We start from the raw sequence: 12,018 nt of genomic DNA on the forward strand, positions 1-12,018 counted from the left end.
AGTTACATTATATAGAAATGGCTGCCCTTTTTGATACTGATTTCTGAAAGTGATCTTTCTCCTGGATCAACAAGTTAATAGTTCATTGAATAAGTTCCTAAGGGGATGTAATTCATCAGCAGTCCATAGGCATCAGCGAATGAATCACTTTCTCAAAACTACTGTGCCTGCAAGCAGCTGAAAAGCGTATGTCCTGCTTTATGTTAAAATTGTTGTTTTGGCCTGTCCTGAATAAGGGCTTCTAATATTCATGGCCACAGCTTTCCAGGAATCTACCATATGTTGTAAGGTATTTCTCCTGCATTAAAATGGATGAAATTGATAAAGGTACCATCAAACAATCACATTTTTTTTTTGCCAAGATGATTAGCAGAGGAAAAAATCCCATCACAGGTATAATGTAAGTCAAGACTACACAGCAAACACACACACAAATTATTTATATTTATTATTCAAGACTTCCAAATTGTCAATTAACCTACTTACTCTACCCACCCCTACTCCTCCTTCTGTTTGCAGGCAGAGGGAATAATAACTGAGTATATTTATGGAGGATCACAAAACTACATACTTCATTATGCACAAGGCTGAACATATCCCACCAAAGCAGCACTGATATTCTTTTCCGGCTTCTTGGTAATGCACACAATGTATTCAGAGAAGGGCTTGTCAGGCAGTCTGTGACTGGCAGGCTGCTGTGGCTTTGTGTGCTGCAAGGTGTGTAGGTTTAACATGCATGCTCAGAGCCACCTTCATCCTGGTCAGCTATACCACACACTAGCACAAGGTTTCCAAAAGCAGTCCATATTGACCCCTTTGGGCTGATGGGAATGTTCAGGGGATGAATAAAGTCCTAGGAATATTTTTTTAAAAGGTCAGAAAGGACCTGGAGCAGAAAATAGGTTAACAAAGTATAATGTAAAAAAATTAAGTTGGAACTATGAGCTTAAGAAATTAAGGCTATAGGCATGTGCAGAGTGCACCTCCCTTGCCAATTAGGGAACTCTGTGTTTAATGAGATGATTCCTCAAATCCACAGTATTCCTTTTTTAAACATGTTTTTTTATTCCTAACGATGGTGATTGGTGATCAATAAATATTGATTATAGATTGAGATATCTTTTATTTCATTTGCATTACTAAGAATTTGGGTTGGAGTCTATGACAAGTGTGGTAGAAATCGGAAGCTGCTCCACAGTCATCCTGGCTGCTCCTATAATCCTTTAGCTCTTGCTAAATGTGTAAAAAAAATTCTATGGCAGTGAAAATATCATACAAATATCCATTCTAAAAGGGAAATTGCTTTGTAAAAATGTGCATAAAAGGCAAAATTGCTTAAGTACAGAAATGTATATATTAGAAGAAAAATCACACTGAAATGCTGATGAATTTTCTTGAGGACTTTTTTATTATTATTACTAAATGCAAACTGACTCAGAAATGTGGATATGGAAAATATGAGAGAAATGGAGACTTACACATTTGCCCATCCCTAGTCGTGACAACCATGCTTTTTTTAAAAAAAAACAACTTGAAAAAAACACACCTGAATGACCTTCTGTAGTATTCCTTTTCCTAAGCCTGTTTCTGCCTTTAAGATTATAGGAGAAGATAGCAAAATACGAGAGAATGGAATTACTGGGGAGAAAAACTGATGAGACTTAACAATCAGGGAGTCTCATTATGGCCTGAAGCCAGCATTCAATTTCTTCCATAAATGGAAAATTGACAATGGAGGCAAACATTTGAAATAGCTCCGGACAGCAATTGGGTTCCTAGGCTTAAGCCCAAAGCTGGAACTGCTTTGGGGAAACAGTTTGCATTGGCTGATAAAGAAGGGAGGGCCGGGAGGGGAGATATTGAGGACGCTTCTCACGGACAGAAATGCATAGTGGGATGGAGATTTGAGACTGTTTAGCCCATTTCCGTGTGTTCATCAGGATTCTTTGATCGCTTCATCCTTCTCCTCCTCTGCTTCTCTTCCCTTTCGGTGTGTTTTTCACCCAAGGGTCTGCTGATCTGTTACTTTTAAATGGAAATCAAAGGAGAAACGCTGTCTTTGTTTTTAAGGGGCACTTACACAGCCTGACCCTGCAGTAAGAGGGCAAGAAATGTGTGTTGCCAGAAGAGGCTGGCTGAGTACTAATTACATAGTGATGGCAGACTGTGCAGAATAGCGATTTTGACTCAATTACGCAGTGCACAGTGTCACTATAAGAGCCCAGTTAATTCTTAAATAACATTCTAGTTTAAGAGTATACACTATGCCTTAAAAAAGAGAAAAGAAAATAGATCAACCACCCACAAAATTATCTGCAGGGCTGTCTGTAATTAGAGTGGCCATCGGTGGAAGAATGTACATACATGCAAAGGAACAAAATGGCATTAAAAACAAACAAACCAGGGCAAAATAGAAGGATAAGCAGGGAGACTGCTGTAGCCCCTCCTCCTACAGAGCACCAGCTAAAATTAATGGCAGGTAAAGTTCATGCACACCAGGTTTACAGCAAACAAATAGGCATGCTATCCCCATTGGGCAGAGCATCTGCTTTGAATGCAGAAGGTCCCAAGTTCAATCCCTGGCATCTCTAGGCAACTTCCCCTTTGTATACTCCTTCAGAGCCACGGACTGTCAGTGTAGACAATACTGGATGGAGCAATGGTCTGACTCTTCCTTTGTCCCTACTACGATGTCCCCTGACAGAGAGAGAAATTGCTAGTCTCTTCTCCACAACAAGGCTGTTGTCTCCATATGTTTGGAGGGTCACTGCTCTACAGTTCTGGTTACGGGATGATTATAGCTTTACCCAGGTGGTCTTCTCGTGCTCAAGCCAATTGCTTATGATATCATTATGTCTTGTGATTATCATTGCTTGAAAAAATATACATTCCATGGACACTTCCAATGCTATGTTTATGACTTGTGGCTTTTATTGTCAGAGGATCCCCTGTGATCCTTCTTAAGATCTTATGGATAGACTTTGTTTCAGGATTAAATCAGTGGGTGCTCAGGTGTCAGGTCTCCTTAATTCTCTCCTGAGGGAGTGATGCTGGGTAATACCTTTGTTGAGTCTTCAATGTCAAGTAAAAACATTTCACTTCTGTTGTGTTTTTCAACTTGGTTTCTAAATTGCTCTTGATTACTGCTGAAATTTCCTGTCTCTTTTTCAGCTTTGGAGAAGCAGGCTATACATTTATCAAGTAACTGACCAATTGGTAAAGCTGTGTTGTATACAACAAATTTACAACCCATTGTCCTTGAAAAATGTCCTATTGAATGAAGAAGGCATGGCGTTTTTACTGTCTTTTGCTCATCTTCACTGTGTATTTATGGCAAGTGTTCATTTTGCATGTGTTTCCCAACGATTTCATCCTTACCTATTACATGTTTAAATACATATTTCAATCCAGAAATGGAAGAGAAGAGAACTGAAAGTGGATTAACAACATTGTGAAGGCTGTGCTGTGTTTGGCTGGAGGTCTTTCCATTTCTGTAGCTGGTTACAAGCAGATCTGCCACAGCTGCAAGAAGATTGCTGAAAATTTGGAAATAGTCTTGGGTAAAACTCATAAAAAGTAATAATAATTGGATATGACCTCCCGGTGGAACCAGTAAATATTTTTATTGAATAGATAAGAGGAATGATGGAGAATACATTTTAAATATATTCCCCCAAATGGAAGCAATCAGTAAGGATGGAGGACGAATCATTTTTATGTGGGATTTGCTAGTTAGTTCTGACCAGGTGCCCACATTGGACCCCCTGCTGCATTGCACGCTCAGTTATCTGAGTTGCTCATGTATTGTTAGAAAAGAAGTCTGAGTAACTATAGGCAAAATTACACTCTCTCCCTCTCCCTCTCTGTATATATACATATGTTTCAAACCCATTGCAGTACTATATTTCTTCAGTGCAATTTTATATGTACTAACACATAAGTATTTTTATACATTTATATGCATTGTTGTGCTGGCTGCATTACAAAACCCAAAGTGCACAGCACTGAATATGCTCATTAACTGTTATCACCTGGAGACTGATCATCTGTGGTCAAAATCTTCCCCACTAGGATGAGGTATATTGTATTTCTATTTAAATTATAGTAGTTATTTCTAAATGTGCATCTATATGCATTAGCACATTATATATTGTGCAAATTTGTGGTATGTTTTTGGCAATAGGAGGCATAAATGCCATCCTAAGGCCAAACGAGCCTTTCTAGAGAAGGAGTTCTGCAACCTGAGTACCGCAACAGAAGTTCACACAGAAATGTGTGCTAGGCAATAATAACAGCAGCAACAATAGTTTACCAAGGATAAAGATATAACCCCCCCCCCCCGGAATTGACCTGGGTAAGTAGGGCTGGTTGGGGTGTATATAAACACCATGAAATAAATACATAAATAAACAAGACACATGCATAGACTTGCAATCTAAGGCAGCCCTTTCCAACGTGGTACTTTCCAGATGTTTGGGGCTACAATTGTTGTTATCCCTGACTATTAGCCATGATCTCTGGGACAGACTCGGAATTCAGAACTTTCAGAAGGCATCAAACTGGGGAAGGCCAGTCTAAGGCAATACAATGCTTCTTATGTTCATTAGTGACACCATAAACAAACACTGTTATCACCCTCCTTTTAATATCATCAGTATTTCTTATTCCTGTGATGTTTTGATTCTGGTTTATTGAAATGTTTCTTGCTGATGATAGAATTGCTTTATTACTCTGATACTTCCTTGCTGATTATATATAACAGAGTTGAAATATTAATAAACAGCTTATTAAAACCAGGATCTTGGAGTCAATAAATATTTGAGCATTCAATATTGTGCAGCGATAATGATGCTCTTTATTTTGAGGGTGAAAAGACTGTTGAAGCACTGTCAGAATGTCAAGGGAAACTCAGGCAAAATAGTACAAAGTACTTCTGAAGCAAAGAAAACAACACTCTCGAGTTTGCCAGGGTCAGCTTCTTTAGCCACTGGGCAGGTAGATTTTCACCCTTTGAATTGATTGGCAGATGTTCCCGGGCATTTGATCTTCCCTGCACAGTTTAGACATTTCAAGCCCCTTCTATTATTAACACTCTTTCCTTGAAATAATTCAGGACAGACCATGTGAAATGGGTGTTTTGCATGCAAACACTTTTACAGGCCTACAGGATTATGCATTCAGCAGCTCCACTCTGACAGGCTGCATGTTCAAAATCATTTGTTTCCATTTCCATGCGATCGTTATCCCTGCTCTAGGGACTCTACAGAACCTACTTATTCACAAGTGTACCCCCCGGCTCTGCTGCCACTCTGACCTGAGGCCTACTTCATGACAGAACCTCTGTAAGTGTCCTGGATGCTTTCCTTATCTTAAGCTTTCATAAGGCTATCAATGGCTGCTAGTCATGATGGCTGCTAGTCATGATGGCTACGTTCTGCCTCTAGGGTCAGAGACCGAATGCCAACCCTTTCGAAACATTTATCCTTCCTGATTCTTTCTCTCTATTCTGACTAGCCAAGCTTCAACTGGTCAGCTGGTTGATAGAGCTACCTTTTAATGGTTGGCTTGGTCTGACCATAGCACTTTTAGTGCTTGCAAGGGGCATATTTAAGAATGCCCACCCCCAGAGACTTATGGAATTCTAATGGCTTCTTAATGTTCTTAAGGTCTTCCAGTTAATACATCTGGAGCCCCTGTCAAGGCTCAAGACTAATTGTGGAATGGCCACATAAGAAAGGTCCATGGTAATTCTGAGCACCTTCTATAGTGTTATGGAGCCCAGATGGTTCCTGGGTCAGGAAACACCTGACATTCTTATGAGGAACGGCTAAGGGAGCTGGGCATGTTTAGCCTGGAGAAGAGGAGGTTAAGGGGTGATATGATAGCCATGTTCAAATATATAAAAGGATGTCATATAGAGGAGGGAGAAAGGTTGTTTTCTGCTGCTCCAGAGAAGCGGACACGGAGCAATGGAGCCAAACCACAAGAAAGAAGATTCCACCTAAACATTAGGAAGAACTTCCTGACAGTAAGAGCTGTTCGACAGTGGAATTTGCTGCCAAGGAGTGTGGTGGAGTCTCCTTCTTTGGAGGTCTTTAAGCAGAGGCTTGACAACCATATGTCAGGAGTGCTCTGATGGTGTTTCCTGCTTGGCAGGGGGTTGGACTCGATGGCCCTTGTGGTCTATTCCAACTCTATGATTCTATGATTCTATTCCAGAGCTATTCACAATTATGCTTTTAATAGATGGAGGATGCCTGCATTTCAAAGTGTATTCTATTTGTTTCATTTGTATTGTATGTTTTAAATAGATGTGACCTGCCCTGAGATCATGCACAGTAAGATACAGAAAAAAATATTTTATAAATAAAACAAATATTCTAAGTACAGCAATCAACATTTATTTTAGAGTAATGACTTAGGGAAGTCTTTTCTGTATTTCTAAATATTCTGATGGAAACACAACTGATATCTAGCAATGTCATTTCTCCCTCAGTAATTTCTCCCAATGAGCTTCTCTTATACATTTATGATCTTCTCAATGAAAGATGGCTTCCAGCAATTCTGTTATAAAATTGGCTTTTTGGAAACAAAACAAAACTTTCTACACATTCCTCTTTGTTCTATTATCTTTACTGGGCACAAAATAGTACTCAGTGCGATCTGCTCCATTTAAATTGTATATGAGTCACTTTAATTATGCCATCAGTCCATTTGTTGAGTCTACCTGAAACAGTAGGTTGGCCGGAAGAGTTTAATTATATTATGGAGGGATGGAATTGGAAAGTGGGAAGGAGGAAATAATTAAACTTATTTCACAGCAAATCTTACATGCTGCTCATTTTTCAGTTGTGAAACAATGCATCATGCATTTCTGAAGTCTTACAGCACGATCTTATACATGTCCATTTGGAGTTAAAATCCATTCAGACTTCAGTGGGGCTTGAGCCTAAGTAAGACAATTTCAAATTTAGACAAAGGGGACATGGTTAGAAAACATTTATTCTTTTTTAAAATGCAGAACAGCAAACATATATTTCAATTGCAAAAGAACTACAAAAGCTAGATGCAGGCAATGCATTCGTCTATATCACATGTCCTAAAGGTTATGCCCATGGGTGCCTATTCACCCACAGAGGTCTTCCTTGACACAGGGTCCTGTCCCACTCCAAAATTAGATTTGAAAGAAAGCATTCTGTTGAATCCAACATAATAGGTTGAGATGTGTGCTTAGTTGCAGTGTCTATGTGCTGCCCACAACTGTTTCTCTGGTTTGCAAATGTGTCCACAGACCCAAAAAGGTTAGAGACCCTGGGTGCATATTATTAAAAAAATGCCTGTTACTTAATTAAAGAATTCTTAGGATAAAATTGCTGGATTAAACATTTGAAAACTTAACTCAGCTATGTTAATCTCACAACAAGCACAAGAATCTTTTGCTCATTAATGACTAACAGATTCATTGTGGCAAAACCTTCATGGACTAATGTTCACTTCATCAAATGCAAGAAGGGTTATTCTCATTGGAAAGATGGATACAGATTAATAGCTGAGTAGATCAAAAGACCGTGAAATGCAAGTCATACAGTATGCCACATTTCAATGAAAAGCTGAAATATATACAAGATAAGCACAGTCACTATTCAGAACAGCAGTATAACAGACAACAACCCAATATTCCCAGTTTCATTATGCTAGTTTAACACTTGCTGTGTGAGAGAGATGCTTAAGAACATAAGAAGATCCTGCTGGATCAGGCCAAAGATCCATCTAGTCCAATATCGTGTTCTCATAATGGCCAACTAGATGCCTCTGGAAAGCCTGCAAGCAGGACCCAAGCACAAGAGCACTCTTCCCTTCTGTGGTTTCCAGAAACTAGTATTCGAAAGCACACTGCCTGCCATGTGGAGGCTGGTAGCCATGTCTTGACTGAGTCCTAAATGAATTGAATTATGTATGCTTGAAAATACTGCTTCCAACAATTTCATATTGGGGGTCTTCCTTTTGAGTTCTGGGCTAGTATCCAATGCTAGCCCTACTCACAGTAGACCTATTAAAGTTAATGGACATGGCCAATTTAGGCTTATTACTTTCAATGGTTCTACTCCCAGTAGGACTCAATTGGTTGTAACCTCAACTGGAGGCCGGGGTGGGAACTTATATCAATGTCTATTTCATTATATGCATCTAGATTATTTTGTGCTGTATGGTGTCTTGCAACAACTAATTAATGAAACAATAACTCCACAACAAAGAATACAAGTCAGCATCCTGGAGATAGCAGATAGTATAGAAACCAAATAAGAAACCCATTTTTTTTAAAAAAATGGACAGAAATCAGCAACAGAGTAAGCAACCCCGAAGCCTTCTGTTTAGATTAGAACATCCTCAAGATGTGGGCAGAAATGAGTATGGTATCTTGTATTAGAGTAAGAGGGAAGGTCCTGTTGTACGTGGTTCTAACCTACCAAACAGCATTGTATTCTGTGATAATCTTTAAAAATATGGAATGTATTTGGTTTTGAAGACAGGAGTGCCTGGCGTGCTCTGGTCCATGGGGTCACGAAGAGTCGGACACGACTAAACGACTAAACAACAACATTTGGTTTTCACTCAACAATTGCAGCAAGTAGATATTTATATGTTTATTTTTTAACATAAGAAGAGCCCTGTTAGATCAGGTTAATCATAGTTAGTGGTCATTGATAGCCCAGTCTTCTATAAGGACTGAATGACAAAACTGAGTTATAAATTTGAATTAATCATCCAGGTAATCATGACACTTCCAAGTCATTCTTGCCAGCTAGTAGCGTTTTCTTTCGCTAGCATGTAAATCTCACAAGCTCTCCCTTGGGTTTTGCACAATCTGTGCTGCAATCCTGGTGGGATTACTTGTTGTCAGCACAACAGCGGAATATATATATATATCCTATATATGAAATCAAGTTATGTGTGGTGCATTTTATCAGCCTTTTCGCTGTCAGCAGTGGTATAAACTTGCTTATAAATAGAATAATTTGTATACTTTTCCCAGTGCCTGTTTAAGAGGTTAAGTTTAGAAGTGGGTCAGTTTTCCCTGGGGAAATTATGAACCAGGCAAGAGGCTGCAGGAGAGACAGTGGTTCAAAGCAAGGCTGACCTGATGAGTTCAGCAGACCCTCGGGAAGCTATCAAGAGAAATCTTGTGGGACCTGAGTTAACATTCAAAGCTAGAGAAGTGAAAGGCCAGCAAATGAGTGCAGGTAAATGGAAAGTGCCTGGGGAAGAAATAGGGCAGAGGATGAGCATGGAAAGGCTAAATGTTAGGGAATTTCTCTGACCAAAAGTGACTTCTTAAGTCACAAAGACAGTGTGACCAGGGACCTAGTGGATAGGGAATGCTGGGAGCACAGCCTCAGGATGATTTCAGTACCATAGAACTGACATTCTCTCTTTGTTCTTTCACGTGGATAAGGTGATAACGGGGCTTTAAAATATTTTAAGTGTACTGTACAGAGGAAGCTGATGAAGGGGTGATTTTGAAAATAATAATAATAATTACAGACTTTTCTTTAAAAACACAGCAAGGTTGTATTCAACATACAAAATTACATTAACTAGGATAAAAGAGCAGTGGCCTGTCTGAGTGACAGTCTTCAAGGGTAGTCTGAAAGCAAGTGGGATTGAAAGCCCCCCTCAACCCCAATTCTCTGCCCAGAAATGTGCTGCAGAATTTTGAGAAGCTATTTGCTTGCAGCTCCAGTGTGTTTTGCCAACCTGATGTCATCCAGATGTTTGGGACTACAACTCCCATCAGCCTCCTGTGCTGTCTGGAGCTGTTGGGAGTTGTAGTCCAACATGTTTAGAGGACACCAGGTTGGTGAAGGCTGATCTACATGTATTTTATTTTTAAAACAAATGTTATTGCTTCTAATAGAAGCCGAAGGAAAGAAATCAAGATCAGTGCTGTAAGGCTACCTCCTGAGGCATCTTTCAAGATATGTGTTGACTATCCCACTGGTAGTTCAAAGTGCTGGAAATATACTTTTAGTAGCAACTTTATCCCTTTTCGCCAGATTCCGTTTGGGTATCAATGTAACATATCTTTTCCAACAGACCTACATGAACAATTCCTGCCATCTGGACCGGCTGATCAGAGGATCCTTGATTGATATTTTAGATGGAGGAGAGTCGACGAGAACAAAGAGCTGCCTGTAATGAAAATGCAACAGCTGGCCTGAAGGTTAAGAATGAGATGAAATCTTTGATAAGATGAGATCCTGAGGGAACAAACATATTATGGAAGATAACAGCCTCCTAGTGGGAAGACAGATTAAACCCATCATGTTACAAAGTAAACATTATTGGGGATTATGAAATATTCATGTCAGTAACGCCGGTACAGAACAGTGGCCTCCCCCCTCCCTCCAGCCAATTTACTTTAAGATTTTTTCCCCTGTCTTAAAATGTATACAAGTTGAATATCTATCTGCATGATTCATACACAGTAGTATCATACTAATTTCTACAAGTGTAACAGGATGCATTGGATGCCTGTATCGCACAACATTAAAACCCACCCCTGAATACAGTCCAACAATACTGATACAGTTTTGCTGTACTGTTCACATTAGGGCTTCTAGTCTCTCATTCTCCCCCAAACACACGAGGGAAATAATATTTCCGCTATCTATGGAAGCAATAAGGAGGTGTCTAGATTACCAGCACCAGTTTAGAAGGCAACGGTACTCACAAAATCATCAAAAATATGGAAGCTTTTATTTTCAGCTTGTCATTTGGTTTGTGACATGAGCTATGCTTTTTTGGGGTGGGCGGGTCATATTTTCGTGCTCTCAGGACTAAGGTTTAAGATGCTCAACAAAGGGAGGCATGAATAGTTTAGTTCTTCCAAAATGTGGTCAAGTTCTGAATATGGAAGAGATGAATGGCCCTGATACCTTTTGAAAAGTCTGACTGATTTTGTGTTAGCTATATCTGAGTGATCCTTCAAGGAAACCTTGTTTTACATTTGACATACTTGAAAGGAATGCTAAAGCCATGTATAAGGGCAGAGCTTAATGAAAAATGCTGCTTTTCATAACTCATGAGTAGAGAAAGGGAAGAAATTTGATTCAGTTCACATTGATAGGCCAAGTTAGCTAACTCACGCTTTCCAAAACAATTCATGAACCAAAATGCAGTGACCCTTTGAAATTTACAGTTCTCTGAACTCCCTAATGCAGATCACCATCCAAGCAATTGTACAAAAATGTATATACTGGGTGAAGAATGCATAAACACTCATATATTAGTGAAAAGAGCACAACAAAATTAATTACATAAGGAGCAAAAGCTCTGCAATAATGTAAGGCAAATTTGAATGTGATGTGTATAGCAGAAGAAATTTGCAGTATGCTGCTGAATTTTCATAAGATTTTTTTTAAAAAAATAAAAATAGAAAACTGGTGTGAAAATGTAGAGTAATAAATGTAAGACTGGAAAAATGACAACCTTGCCCACCCTTTCTCTTAGTAAATTTCAGCTGGAAGAAAGTGACAATATGCTAATTCAAACACACAATTTGAACTCCCTCCTCCTATGAAAGTGTCCAAGCAGAAAAGAAAGGAAGGCGAGACAGAGAGGATCATGAATGCCCATGATATTCCAATTGAAGTCATCTAAGGATCAAGCCTGCTTGCATCTGTCATCATACACACACATTTGTAGAAGCATATTTAAAATGCCATTAACATTTTTGAAATAAACATGAAGTCTTGGTTTGCTTATTTGTCAAGTTTCACTTCTGGGAACGCAGATGTGCATTGTGTTCAAACTAAGTACGTTTTCCATCCACCTGCAGATTTTCTTTTTGAGTGGCAACAGAAACAACTTTTAACAGGAAATGGAAGAGTCTGAGTTTGCCTCCTGTAAAAAAAAAAAAGGGGGGGGGGGAGGAATCATCCTTGGTCCTTTCATGTTACATTGGCATGCCTTGGATTTTGATTTATTGTAATGGCTTTTGGAAACCCAGAGGGTGAG

At 39.3% G+C, this 12,018-nt stretch overlaps 1 long non-coding RNA gene across 1 annotated transcript in view; it reads right to left on the reverse strand.

The window, feature by feature from the left end:
- Positions 1-11,805: 11,805 nt before the first annotated feature.
- Positions 11,806-12,018, reverse strand: part of LOC144328424 (uncharacterized) — a 470,376-nt gene continuing 470,163 nt past the window's right edge. The window contains exon 3 of the long non-coding RNA XR_013393651.1: positions 11,806-11,904. This is a non-coding gene — a long non-coding RNA (uncharacterized LOC144328424). The remainder of the gene's footprint in view (positions 11,905-12,018) is intronic.

Source organism: Podarcis muralis, chromosome 7 (assembly GCF_964188315.1).
Source record: "Podarcis muralis chromosome 7, rPodMur119.hap1.1, whole genome shotgun sequence".
NCBI lineage: Eukaryota > Metazoa > Chordata > Lepidosauria > Squamata > Lacertidae > Podarcis > Podarcis muralis.